This window comes from Pseudorasbora parva, chromosome 6, assembly GCF_024679245.1.
Source record: "Pseudorasbora parva isolate DD20220531a chromosome 6, ASM2467924v1, whole genome shotgun sequence".
Classification (NCBI taxonomy): domain Eukaryota; kingdom Metazoa; phylum Chordata; class Actinopteri; order Cypriniformes; family Gobionidae; genus Pseudorasbora; species Pseudorasbora parva.
The window spans coordinates 38,049,942-38,065,101 of NC_090177.1; the positions used below are offsets into that span (position 1 = coordinate 38,049,942).

The window sequence follows — 15,160 nt, forward strand, 5'->3', positions numbered from 1 at the left end:
TGTTATTACAGACTCGGGTTATAATTTTCTTTTACCACTATTTCTTGCAGACAAAGCAATGTGTTCTGTAACATTTATGTTTTTAGTTTATATATCTTTGCACTACCAATTTTTTAAAAATGTAAAAATCTGTGGGTCATTGTATAAAACGTGTGTGTGTGTGTGTGTGTGTGTGTGTGTGTGTGTGTGTGTGTGTGTGTGTACACTTACACTCACCTAAAGGATTATTAGGAACACCTGTTCAATTTCTCATTAATGCGATTATCTAATCCACCAATCACATAGCAGTTGCTTCAATGCATTTAGGGGTGTGGTCCTGGTCAAGACAATCTCCTGAACTCCAAACTGAATGTCAGAATGGGAAAGAAAGGTGATTTAAGCAATTTTGAGCGTGGCATGGTTGTTGGTGCCAGACGGGCCGGTTTGAGTATTTCACAATCTGCTCAGTTACTGGGATTTTCATGCACAACAATTTCTAGGGCTTACAAGGAATGGTGTGAAAAGGGAAAAACATCCAGTATGAGGCAGTCCTTTGGGTGAAAATGCCTTGTTGATGCTTGAGGTCAGAGGAGAATGGGCTGACTGGTTCAAGCTGATAGAAGAGCAACTTTGACTGAAATAACCACTCGTTACAACCGAGGTATGCAGCAAAGCATTTGTGAAGTCACAACACACACAACCTTGCAGGGGGCTACAACAGCTGAAGACCCCACCGGGTACCACTCATCTCCACTACAAAAAGGAAAAAGAGGCTACAATTTGTACAAGCTCACCAAAATTGGACAGTTGAGGACTGGGAAAAAATGTTGCCTGGTCTGATTAGTCTTGATTTCTGTTGAGACATTCAGATGGTAGAGTCAGAATTCGGCAAAAACAGAATGAGAACATGGATCCATCATGCCTTGTTACCACTGTGCAGGCTGGTGGTGGGGTTGTAATGGTGTGGGGGATGTCTTCTTGGCACACTTTAGGCCCCTTAGTGCCAATTGGGCATTGTTTAAATGCCACGGCCTACCTGAGCATTGTTTCTGACCATGTCCGTCCCTTTATGACCACCATCTACCCATCCTCTGATGGCTACTTCCAGCAGGATAATGCACCATGTCACAAAGCTTGAATCATTTCAAATTGGTTTCTTGAACATGACAATGAGTTCACTGTACTAAAATGGCCCCCACAGTCACCAGATCTCAACCCAATAGTGCATCTTTGGGATGTGGTGGAACGGGAGCTTCTTGCCCTGGATGTGCATCCCACAAATCTCCATTAACTGCAAGATGCTATCCTATCAATATGGGCCAACTTTTCTAAAGAATGCTTTCAGCAGCTTGTTGAATCAATGCCACGTAAAATTAAGGCAGTTCTGAAGGCGAAAGGGGGTCAAACACAGTATTAGTATGGTGTTCCTAATAATCCTTTAGGTGAGTGTGTAATTATTAGGTGAAGTGAATATTGTTGATAATCTCCTAACATCCTATCAAGGCCACATATCAAAGTCTGAGTAGGTTAGATGGTAAGCAAACAATCAGTTCTTGTAATCAACACGTTGGATCAATGCAGGAGAAATGTGTAGGGATGCAACAAACGACAAGGCTTGTGAGTTCCTGATATAACCCCTCGTTACAACCGAGGTATGCAGCAAAGCATTTGTGAAGCCACAACATGCACAACGTCAGAAGTGGTGAGGAGAGGCAACTAACAAACCACAGGGTGTTGGGCACCAAAGGCTCATCGATGCAGAAGGGCAGTTTTTATTAATCATAAATCATATAAATAAGATAAAATCCATCTATGAAACATTTTCATTAAACTCATCAGAAGTCTCTAATTGGTCATCACCTCAGCCCATAAAATACATCCTCTAGCTTTACTCCACCAGTCCATGATATGTTAACGACCTAATTACTCAAACTAGCGCCTACCTCAATTTTTAAAAACTTAAAATCTGTAATCTCATCTCCTATTGCTCATCTGATCAACTGTTCTGTTTATTTTGGGTCTGTCCCACTATCAGTAAAAACACTGCGGTCACTATTTTAAAGAATCATGGGCTAGATTCTTCAGTAATGAATAATTTCAGACCTATATCGAATCTTCCTTTCGTTGCAAAGCTGTTTGAAAAAGTAGTTGCCTCTCAGCTACAAGCTCATCTTTCTGCTAAGAAACTTCCTGATCCCTATCAATTTGGCTTTCGGTCTGGCCACAGCACTGAAACAGCATTGGTAAAAAATTGCTAATGTCTGCTGATTCAGGTTGTCTTACGGTTCTAATCATGCTTGAACTTAGAGCTGCCCTTGACACTATATCATCATATACTTACCTCTCGGCTATCAGCATCACGGTAGTGCTATCATGTCTCGACCACTGTAATTCATTGCTTTTTGGGCTTCCCACTAGTACAATCACTAGACTACAAACTATACAAAATTCTGCTGCCAGAGTCATCAATCAAGTCAATAAATCTGATCACAGTACACCTCTTGCTCGATAATCTATTTTGACTACTGGTTTCTTTTCTTGTTTCTATTGTTAACTTTTAAGTTGTTTATCTGAATTTCTGCACTATTATTCTCCTCCTCGTTCTCTCTGGTCATCTGACTTAATACGGCTTGCTGTACCTTGCTTCCGTCTTTCAACTATGGGTGGTAGATGATCATTCAGTGCTGAGGCTCCGAAACCCTGGGATTCTCTCCCTTGACACTGCTACTATATATCCTTATTCAAATCTCAACTAAAATTTCTTACAGTATTTCCAACCCTCCTCTGTTTAGTGTTAGTTTAGTGTTTTTTTTCCTCAATGTATATTGTGTATATGTATATGTTCTATACTGATGCTGTATTTGTGTTATTTTCTTTTTCTTGTACAGCAACCTTGAGCTTGGGAAAGGCGCAATATAAATAAAACATTATTATTATTATATTCCATTAGTCTTTCTGCAATGGATGGTCATAGACCATTGAGTAACAGTATTTTAAAATCCTACTGGGAGCCAGTGTAAAGACCTGAGGACTGGTGTGATATGGTCATATCTTCTGGTTCTGCTCAGCGTTCTGTATGAGCTGCAGCTGTCTTTACGGTCTGTTTCACAAGGTCAGTGAGGACTTCACCCTGCTGATAATAGTCCACCCTGCTGATAATGAAAGCATAAGTTGTTAGGCGATAGTGTTAAGTAGATCTGGGTGTCGTCTGCATAGCTGTGGTAAGCAATTCTTTTTCATCATTTGGCTCAGTGGGAGCATGCACAGGTTGAACAAGAGCAGTGCAATAATCGATCCTTGAGGGACTCCGTGGGCAGAGCCGATCCTGACCTCCCTGGGGCCCTAAGCAAAATTCTGCTAAGGGGCACTCCTACCTGACCCGTAAGCTATTTAAACCATTTGCCATTGCCATGCAGTTACACCTGACACCTTAGTGCTCCCAATACAATCCTCCCTCCTTTGAACAAAACTGTCAAAGAATGAGGTTCAAACTGTATTTTCCATATAATCTTAAATTAGTACTTGCTGAAGACGTCTTTACTGTTGGTGAATCTGGCTGTACTGGGTCTGTGCTTGTACTGGCTGAGGCTGGATGTGGATCATCTGGGTCTGTGCTAGTACTGGCAGATGATCCAGCATCTACTCTACGTACAAACTTAAGCATAGCACCTGCAAATTATAGATAAAACAATTTATAAGCAGCATCAGACCCATTCAAACTGGCTCCCCCAGATTTCCTTTTATACATTTTCAAATATAAAATACTATTTATGCTATGGCTTGGTTCTTGCAATGTTTAACAAACTAGTGATTCAAGTATCAAGATTCAAGTATCAAGAATGTACAAGTGAACATGTAATCCCTGATATCAAAAAGACATTGTTACTAGTAAAAATTCCATACCTAATATCAAGAATTCATTTATTGAACATTGAACATGAACATTTATTTATTGACATTAAAAATGCATAAATTGTGATTAAATAAAAGCTAAAATGGCTTGCCATAGCATGCTACTCTGTTTTATATTATGCATGTTAAAGCAATATTTGATTTATGGTTATTATTTACTGAGGGACGTGCATCCCTATTGACCATATTAATATCAACATTTTACATTCAATATAGCCTATAAATCAATAGTCAATCAATGTCAAATTGTCAATACATTGCTTTCCATCTTGCATAATTTGTGCAGTAGTTCAGAGTTGTAACTAAACATTGACTTAGACTACATAATCATTGTCTTGTTATGCAGTCTATGTGCACTTATGAAGAGGAGGAGGACCATCATGCCCATATATTGCTCTGTCGGTCTGGTATCCACACAGATATTTCTGATGGAAAATACACGTTTCGTTTCGTGCACGTGCATATGAACGCATGTTCATGCGCGACGCGGATCTTTTCCGAGCTGCAGTAAACAAACACCGTTGCCGTTTATAAAAAAATAAAAAATAAACATTCATTTTATTTCTGAAGCACAAAGACACAGAACACAGCCCTGAAAGCGGCTGGCATTAGCTAGCTAGACAGACCAAGAGATGCATAGCCTGCCTGTCGGGCTTAGCAAGACAACCGAAGATATGCACATCAACTTAACTTTACTGTTATTTGCTGACATCAAACTTGGAGAGAACACAAGTTGACCTGATTGCTGTTCCTGTAATTCACTCTCGTGGTGTTTTTTCCCTCTTTTCATGGCCAGAAGGATAATTCCGCTTAATTTTATCATCAGTGTCATGTAATGTGATATTGTGTACTGTTGCACTGTTGCTTTAATTCGGCGTGACCAAGGGGGACGCGTGGGAACGTGAGTTTGGTCAAAGTTATGTTCGACGGCTGGTTGTTAATAAACGTGGTGTTCACGAGATGAAACTGCCTCTTCACGGTCATTTTACATGGTGTCAGAAGTGACGGATAATGGCAAAGTTTAATCCACCATCGAGTTTTTCCTTCGATAAACCAACGGAGTGGATGGATTGGAGACAAAGATTTCAGCGCTTCCGAAGGGCTACAAAGCTGGACAAAGAGGATGGAGAAGTCTCATTTACGCCATGGGGAGTGAGGCAGAGAACATTTATAAAGCGTTCGCAGAAGAGGGAGAGGAAAATGACTTTGCAATCGTCCTGGGAAAGTTTAACGACTACTTCTTCCCGAGGAGAAACGTCATTCACGAGCGTGCATTCTTTCACCAGCGAGTGCAACAACCAGGCGAACGAGCAGAAACGCTCATCAGAACGCTGTACGAGCTGTCCGAGCACTGCGAGTTTGGCGCCATGAGGGACGAAACGATTCGCGATCGCATCGTGGTCGGCATCTTGGATAAGGATTTCTCTCGGAGGCTGCAGTTGATCACGGATTTCATATTAGCACAAACAATCCAGACTGTTCGTCAATCGGAGGATGTGGCCACACAAGTCAGCATGCAGGGCGAGACGGTGAGCATGGTCAGAGCATTTGTCAGCACAAGTAAGCAACCTGCGAAAGGACAGCACAGGCCTAAATACAAAATCCGAGCTGACAGCCATGGAAAATGTGGCTATTGTGGAAATGCTGTGCACGCAAGTGATGAACGCTGCCCTGCGAAGAAAGGTAAATGCCACAAATGCCACAAAACCAGACATTGGGCCAGAGTTTGCCACAGTAACAGGTCAGTGAGAGAAGTCACAGAATACCTAGACCAGGGCTATTCAAATCTTACCCTGGAGGGCCAATGCACTGCAGAGTTTAGCTCCAAGCCTGATCAAACACACCAACCTGTGATTTTCTAATGATCCTGGAGACATTGATTAGCATGTTCAGGTGTGCTTGATTAAGGTTGGAGCTAAACTCTGCACTGCATTGGCCCTCCAGGGTAAGATTTGAATAGCCCTGGCCTAGACCAACCATCATATTTTATGGGTTCAGTTTATAATGTAAATAAACATGAAGAGCAGTGGATGGTGCAGCTCCTCATTGGGGTGTCCCCTGTAAAATTCAAAATAGATACAGGGGCTGATGTTAACATTGTGGCAGAAGAGATTTTCAGCAAACTAGTCCCAGCAAATGCACTAGAACCTACTAATGTTACGCTGGATAGCCCTTGGGGGAAGTTAGCCTGCCCTGGTCAGTTCCAAACCACTGCAGTGTACAAAGGACAGTCAAACCCATTTTCTGCCTATGTGGTCCATGGATACAATGTAAACAACCTGCTGAGCCGGACCCTATCTGCTGACATGAACCTTGTTAGGAGAGTAGAGGAGACCAACAGAGTGGCCCTTGAAAATTATGATGCGTTTCGTGAGCATGGCACACTAAAAGCTGACCCTGTCAAAATTCAGTTAAAAGACTCAGTGCAGCCATGTGCAGTACACACTGCGAGGCGTGTTCCAATACCAATGCTGCAAAAGGTGAAAGAGGAGTTATGGATGGAGGATGGAGAAAAACGGCGTCATAGAGCGGGTGACACAACCAACTGAATGGTGTGCGCCGATGGTTCCCGTTCTGAAGAAAAATGGCAAAGCACGCATATGCGTGGATCTCAAAAGACTGAATGAAGCAGTAAAACGAGAACATTTCGTGTTACCTACTGCAGATGAGATAATTGCTAAACTGAGGGGTGCAAAAGTTTTCTCTTCCTTAGACACAGCCAGTGGATTCTGGCAGATCCCTCTCCACACAGATAGCTGCAGACTTACCACCTTTATCATGCCATTTGGGAGATATTGTTTAAGGAGACTTCCATTCGGGATCTCGAGTGCTCCAGAGATCTTCCAGAGGAAAATCCAGGAGGCACTTCAAGGGCTGGAGGGGGTAGAGGTCTTCATGGACGATATACTGGTCTATGGGTCTTCCCTGGAACAACACGACTCTCGTCTGGAACAAGTGCTGCAGAGAGTGGAGTCTACAAGATTAAAATTGAATCCTGAGAAATGCACGTACAGACAAAGCAAACTTCGGTTCCTGGGTCACCTTATTAATGAGACAGGGGTACGCCCAGATCCAGAAAAGGTGGATGCCATCAGACAGCTGCCACCACCACAAAATGGGCAAGAACTGAAAAGGATGCTAGGCATGGTGAATTACTTGGGGAGGTTTATTCCCAACCTCTCGACAGTCAGCCAGCCGCTATACGAACTACTCCGACAGAAAAGTTTGTGGATGTGGACACACACTCAGCAGACAGCGTTTGAAAACGTCAAAGAGCTGCTCATGAAGGCACCAATTCTCGCATATTACAATGTCAATAAGACGACTGCTGTCTTGGCTGATGCAAGCAGTTATGGACTTGGGGGGGGGGGGATTGGGGGGGTGCTCTTACAGCTACACAAGGAAGGGTGGAAGCCGGTAGCATACTGCTCTAGATGTCTCACTGATGCAGAAACCCGATATGCACAAATCGAGAAGGAATGTCTGGCTGGTGTGTGGACGTGCGAGAGGTTTGATAAATATCTGTGAGGCTTGGAAGAGTTTAAGCTAGTGACCGATCATAAGCCACTGGTTCCTCTCATCAACAGCAGGAGTCTTGACAACGTTCCAGTACGGTGCCAGAGACTTTTGATGCGTCTAATGCGGTTTAAGCCCATAGCAGAGTACGCGCCAGGCAAGACGCTTGTTGTGGCAGATACATTGTCAAGGAGCCCACAAACTGCCACTAAAAAGAAACAGAATCACATGCTGATGTGGAGCGCTATGTGGATGCAGTAATACAAGGTATACCTGCGACATCCCATAAAATGGACTGTATCAGAGAGGCCACTTCAAAAGATGGTGAATTGCAAGCTGTAATCAAACTGATCAGAGCTGGACACTTACCCTCCACAACGACATCTCACGTCACACAAAAGTTGAAAGCTATCTTTGCCAGATTCGGGATTCCAAATGAGGTGGTGAGTGACAACGGTCCTCAGTTCTCCAGTGCAGAGTTTCAGGAACTAGCTAAGCAACTGGACTTTAAACACAGAGAAGGTCTGGGCTTCACCGGCAGTGATCAGGCAAGAAAGTGTAACACCTTGTTCCTATGTCATCAGGACGGAACATGGAGCAGTTCTGAGACGTAACCGCCGTCATCTTCAAGCAGTGCCAACACCAACACTAACAGCAAAACAGACTGTACACACACATTCACCACAAAACAAAAGAGACATTCAGCCTACACAGATACAACAGAGACTTTATCAACCCAAACATCCAGGGACACATTTCCTACAACCCCAAAGCGTGGGATGATACTTACTAGGTCTGGATGAGTCAGTAAACCTGTTGTCAGGCTTGACCTGTAAAAAACCAGGAAGCTATGCACATAGTAACTAGTCAAGAAAAGGGGTGCGGTTAGTACAGTGATTGTTTTATTACAACAGTAAAAGTTATATTGCTCAAATTCAGGATATTGAGACGTTATGAGCTTATTACATGCTGTTTTGTTTGCATGGTAATAGTTACTGTCAAAGTAAATATACTTTTTTTTTTTTTTAAAAACTAGGGGGAGATGTCATGTAATGTGATATTGTGTACTGTTGCACTGTTGCTTTAATTCGGAGCGACGAGACGCAACGGAGGGGCGTGACCAAGGGGGACGCGGGGCACAGTGAGTTTGGTCAAAGTTATGTCGACGGCTGGTTGTTAATAAACGTGGTGTTCACGAGATGAAACTGCCTCTTCACGGTCATTTTACAATCAGTGTTTACAACATTGATTGATGCGCTTTGACACGAGGGGGAGGCGGGCCCTTGAGTAAATTGTGGGGCCCTACGCAGCTTGCGTAGTGAGCGTATAGGGCTGTTCGGCTCTGTCCGTGGGTGCTTCCCAATTCTTATTTGGGTATCTTTGTTTCCTTTCCTAGCTTCCTTTCCTCGCGCCTTAGCTCCACCCCTTCAGGATGTGAGGGAAGGACGCGAGAAAGACGTGAGGACGGAGGAATTGAATCAAGTGAATTATATATCCTTGTTCCCTTTCACATCACTTCAAAATGTCGACAATTAATGATGACTGCACTGCTGGATTTAGTCGGGATTCTTGAACATTGGAGATAAATGTTTTTATTGTAAGCTTCAACTTTCACAAAATACCACATTTGTCCATATTTTATGTAATATTACCAGTTATTAGTAACCACAAATTATTCCCAGTTATTAACTGCTTTTTATTTGTTGTATAGTATTACAGTTTACAGTCTCTTTTACTTTCTTGTGCTTAATTTTGCAATTGTCAGTTGTTATTTGACATATATTTTTGTCTTGTACATGTAAACATAATAATAATGAATAAACTGTGGCCAGATGTGAAGGGGGAGGAGAATTAATGCATACGTCACGTGTAGTTGATAAAAAAACTTCCGCAAAGGATACTCCAGTGTATCCTCGCTCAGGACTTCTCAGGAAGCCTCCTCAATACTCGATCCTCACCTCCTTGCGGTGCAATTAGAGAATCGAGATGTCCTACAAGATGGCTGAGCTCCATCGGTTTCTGGGTCATAGGATGTAGGACGGAGGACGAAGAAACGAGGAGGAATGTTGAGAAGCACCCCATATGTCATGGATGTCCACTCAGACTCACCTATCGTCACATATTAACCTCTACCTGAACCATTAAAGGACCATATCCCAGAAAGACCTGACCCAGTTTTCCTTGAGTAGCACCAGCACATATGATAATGATATTTTAACTGTATCAGTATTTATGAAAATCGAATATAATTTATTATCTTTATGAACGCTAGGTCGTGGTCGGAAACCAGATTGAAAGTCTGCCAGCTGTCTCGCACTTACATATACATTGCTTTACCTTTCCCTCTGAGGATGTGAGCTTGACCGGGATCAAATGGTGGCCAAGAAGTGCTTCATCTTCTCCACTGACTCCTACCAGCCTGACTCCAACAAGATGCAGGAGAGGCCGAGGCGTGGCTTTTCTAAAAGGTTTATACTGCAGAGTACAGCCACCAGGAAACCCAGGCTCTTTCTGGGCAATGCGGAGAACAAGCGGCAGCTCTCTCAGTTGATGCTCAAGGTCTGGAGCAGTAAGAAGGCAGCATCTTGGCTGGCAAAGTGTGAGACATCTGCTCTCATTGTGGAGGGAACAGCTCATCAGCTAATGTCATCAGATGGAGTTGATTGATCCATACCTAGTAAACATCAATGAGGTCTTGTGTTAGCAGATTGTTTGCCAAGAATATAAGCTACCATGCATTGGGGTGTTTTCTGCAATTTCCGGTGGAAGTCATTGAGATCTATGCCCTCCGGTCAGACCAGGAAGATACAGACAGTAGACAGCCGGGTTCTGCTCTACCTGCATCATGCCGTCAAACTGTGCTTCAAGTAAGCAGTAGTGAACTATAGAGTAACCTGTTACAAGCGGGTAGCTGAGCCGATCTTCTGGAGGCATAAACCCTATGACGAGGGTCAGGGGTGGGAGAAGAGACAGAGTTTTTGGAGTCTGTCTGGTCTTGTGGACCAAATCTGCCCCCATCTCTTTGGAAAAATGGAAATTGATGATGATCATTGATCAATTTAATAACCTTCAAATTGTTATAACAGAAATGAGCTTAATGTGACTAAATTTATTAGCTAAACAAAATAGCAAAAGTTACATTGTTATGGTTATAGTTATAGTTATTTTCCTGTTTTTCACTAATAAACAATGGTTATACCATGCCAGTGATGTTTCCATTTGATTCCCGGGACAAAACTAGGATATCTTGGTGATCTTGTCATCTGTATGCAACATTTTGTACACTGCTGTTGTGTAAACATAGCCTGACAAGCCAGACCCACATCAAGATGTTTGGTCTGAAAACTCTCCATTGGCAGCTCTATTTTAAATTTTATTATATGTCTTTTTTATCATTCCCTTATTGTATAGTTGTACCTATATTTTATATTTGATCTAGTTATTTTGTAAGCTTTAATGTGAATGTTATCTGTATGCACCGGGGTCTGAGAGTAATGCAATTTCGATTCTCTGTATGTATGTACTGTACATGTGGAAATTGACAATAAAGCAGACTTGAACTTGAACTTGCAATGTGAAGTTCAGCAATGTGAAGCAGAGCTAATAGACAGATTAAACTTTCGCTGTGTCCGGTCGGCAAAACTCAGAACCCATCTTCCCTTTTTAAAGATAACTTCAGTGCTGTTCTTTGTTCTTTTCTCAGAGAAAAGCTCAACTCCAAGTCTTCCAGAGTCGTGGTCAAAGCTGATTCAAAAGACCGCCGTTCGCCAGCCTTCTATTGTTTACTAGAAGCACGCAAGCGCAACTTGGCCATCATGATGTTAAGCCCCGCCCACCAACTCTACACACGATGTGATTGGCCCGACCAGAGTTTGGCTTTTACAGCTCAGACGTGTATTGAGGGTTGCTAGACTTGCGGCAGATCAGATTTACTGTCGCTATAAGGTGTCTAGATTTCTAGGCTAGTGTAAACATACCCTGAAGGCACACTCACACCAAGAACGATAACAATAATGAAATAGACTGCATATTAGTGGAAAAATTGAGCCAAGATCACTAAGATATCCTGGCTTAATCCCTTATCCTAGTTTTGTGCAATAGACCCCTGGTGTCAGAATTATATGAAAAGGTTGGTTTATTTGTCTTGTATGTTGTGTGGATCAGGAGTTATGAAAATACATCATGGCATTATCCCTAGATAACTTTTGATTCACTATACATTATTTATTTTTTTACATTTTATGTGCCGATTACCAACAAAACATATTTTATGATTTTTAATTTGACCCCAGGTGGTTCCACCCGTGACCGGGAACAAACACACTTGCAGAAGTCGGTTGCTGCTCCGGAAAAACAAACTGCATCCAATGTTTAACGCTGGGTTATTTTGGAAGCTGAAAAAGGTTGTCTTTCCCTCACAACTAAAAACACACTTCTTTAGAGACATTGTTGATTTTGTGGTTTAAAAACCAAATGGCAGCGCTGCCGACGGCTTCTGTAACTGAACAAAGCTCGTTGATGGCCGTGCTCTTGCTCTCGCTCTGGTTGATGTGCACATGCGCTCATCTGGGAGAATGTGGTGCATGTACATTTCAGAAAACCCATTCCCTGTGTCCCAATTCGCATTTACTAAATATTATTTAAGTATAGAATTAGTATGTCCCCAATCGTATCAACGCACACTCTTAACGGCTGACATTGCCCACAACTCATTGCCAATTGGACGAGGATTCGATTAGAATTACAAACGCGGATTAAAAAGTGTTAAAAACTACAAACATTACGGATGTGCGAGTCTGACTGTTAGTAGAAAGGTTTAGATAAAAGGGTTTGAGTGACCAACTATCAGTATTTAACCTGACAAAAATATATGTGTTCAGTGTTGTCCACATTATATTTCACCTGCAGCAGCATTGAGAACTATTGGAATGACACGTTTGGCCATTAACTTTTAAATGCATCATTATATTTAAACTGCAAACACATGAGGAGAGTCTCTGCATTAAAGACCTACAGATGGCAGATCAACGAGCGGCTACATTTCTCTCCGATACGGTGGGAGATTAAACTGAATGTGGAGGATTTGAACTGTGACAATGATTGACAGGGCAGTTAAACGGTGATGGGATGCACGTAAACTAAGCGACAGAGTCCGTTAAAGCCTAGTATGTTCCAAAGCTTGCATACTCTTCTCCTACCCACTCAAAAGTATGTGCTTTTTCTTCACAAAAACAGTACATTCTTTTAGCACATAGTATAAGTAGGCGAATTGGGACGCAGCATTTGTTAACAAACACATGCAAAATAAATTACATAACCATGCTATGATAGGCCAGTCTAAAAACCCAAACCTAATTGTATAAACCTTATTGCAGGATGATATCTGTTCTAAACAAGTAAGTTTTGAATTTAAGATGTTGATAAACCTAATTATCTGTTAGTTCTCTTAAAAGACAAAAGTGAAGAAAAAAAATATTTATCTAGATGTGGGTCTTTCCTTAATGCCTCATAGATAGCGGTTTAGCCATTTGTGAATCTAATATTACACTGTAAATAAAAAATAAAAAAAGTTACCTGGTTGCCTTAAAAAATTGAGTTCATTGAAATGAAAAATTTGAGTTAATACACTGAAAATGTTTTGAGAATCAACAGCCTTTCTTCAAATATTATTCAAAGATTTCATTGGCATATTGTGTGTGTTTATTTTTAATGACGCAGTGAAACATGCCAAATAGTGCTATTCTCATGATTTAGCACATTTTTATGTGGTTCAGATACAATAATATTTTGAGTTTCTATTCATTAAACCAATATCCTTCATTGTATCAACTCAAATTTTTAATTTCAATAAACTCCAAATTTTAAGGCAACCAGGTTACTTACTTTTTTAAGTTAAACCAACAATATTTTTTTACAGTGCAGTTGTAGGCCTAACATAAAAAGGGCGCTGCTTGAAATCTGGATATTGGCGTGAAGAACAGAGACAAATTAGCATATTATTATTCATATTAGAATACAGTTCTAATGCATGCCCTAACGAAACAAAAATATATTGCAGTAAAATATCATGTAATACATTAGGAAATATATTCACATATATGGGATTTAATATTTATATTCGCCAATATATTGCAATATATGAAGGCGGCAATCATTTGTATATTTTGCAATATATTACAGGAATATATAATATATTGTATAATACCTTCAATATATTATTCCATGTATTTAGAATATATTATAATATATTTTGAAGTAATATATTGGTAAATATATTTTCCTTTCATAAGGGTGACAAATCACATTTAAAATAATTATTGATGAACTGTTAAACGTAATATATATATATATATATATATATATATATATATATATATATATATATATATATATATATATATATATATATATATATATATATATATATATATATATATATATATAGGCCAATTTTCCTGGATATGACTGGGTGGGCAAGATAGGTCCACCTGTCACTCATCCGCACCGATTAGCCTATATGGATACAAATATAATATTTATTTACTGTGGTTTCAGATGTATAAAATACAATGTGTGTGCATTGCGTGTAAAGTAGGATGTGCATGGTTTGCTCTTTTTTGTGGTTTCAGTAGGCTAGCTGAAAAGAAACTGAAACTGTCTTTCAACACAACTTTACAACAACTCAGTGTAACAAATAAAACAATAAAACATGTCAACTATCCTTTCCATTTCTTTTTCATTTTACTTTCTAAAAGCCAGCGGGGATGTAATTATGATTAATGAAATCCGCACAACAATCAAAACCGCTTGAAATTCGTTTGACTGACTCGTAAGTCGTGACACCGGTTTTTTTCTTTTTTTTCTTTTTTTTTTCCCGCATGATAATCATCACTACCAATGTTTAACAGGGAAATGCCTTCTGACACAATACCTGTACTACCTGATACATTATTTCCTCCAACCTTTGCCCGGTTAACATTTGAACGCCCATCACAACTCATAACAGCAGCGCTTGAGCAGTCTGTCATTTGGATGAAAGCATACTTCCCCTAGAAGGGAATAAAGACCATATTAAAGACAAAGCGCGACCAAAGGACACTCGGAAGTGATCTAACTGTGCGGACAGCGCGTTTTCTCGTTATAAAAAATATCACTTTGAATGTTTAGCCCACTTTTACTTCTGCGCAAGGATATATGTGATATAAAGGTAAGTGCACGGCTTCAATACACTTGTTTGAACTTCGTGTCAAAACTATACTGCTTAACAAGCCTACACAATATTTTAGAAATACAGGCGTTTTTATACTTTCGAATAGACGGGTGCCATCGAGGGTGCGTCTAGAACGTTCGAATGGAAAATGTGGGCATCATTTTTTTTTTTAATAACAACGTGGGCTACTAAAAAATCGTTAATTTTCTCTGTCAAAACCATGAAATGAGAAATTGGTTGTACAGCTATAGCCTACTATAGCGGCTATAGTATAGCAGTACAACCAATTTCTCATTTCTTGGGTTTGATTCGGTCTGCTGGGTTTGATAGCCTAAATATGATACTAATAACTCTCTCTCTCTCTCTCTCTCTCTCTCTCTCTCTCTCTCTCTCTCTCTCTCTCTCTCTCTCTCTCTCTCTCTCATATGGGAGTTATTTTCCACCTATAAAAACTGTAGGCATATGCCGATGACGTTTTAGTTTTAAACCAGTGGACAGGATGATATTGACAAGCTGGTTAATATTGTTAGTAGTTATGCAAAT

At 40.6% G+C, this 15,160-nt stretch overlaps 1 protein-coding gene across 1 annotated transcript in view; it reads left to right on the top strand.

The window, feature by feature from the left end:
• Positions 1-14,391: 14,391 nt before the first annotated feature.
• Positions 14,392-15,160, top strand: part of zgc:101663 (alpha-1,3-mannosyl-glycoprotein 4-beta-N-acetylglucosaminyltransferase C) — a 29,798-nt gene continuing 29,029 nt past the window's right edge. The window contains exon 1 of the mRNA XM_067446858.1: positions 14,392-14,614. The gene's annotated coding sequence lies outside the window, so the exon portion shown is untranslated. The remainder of the gene's footprint in view (positions 14,615-15,160) is intronic.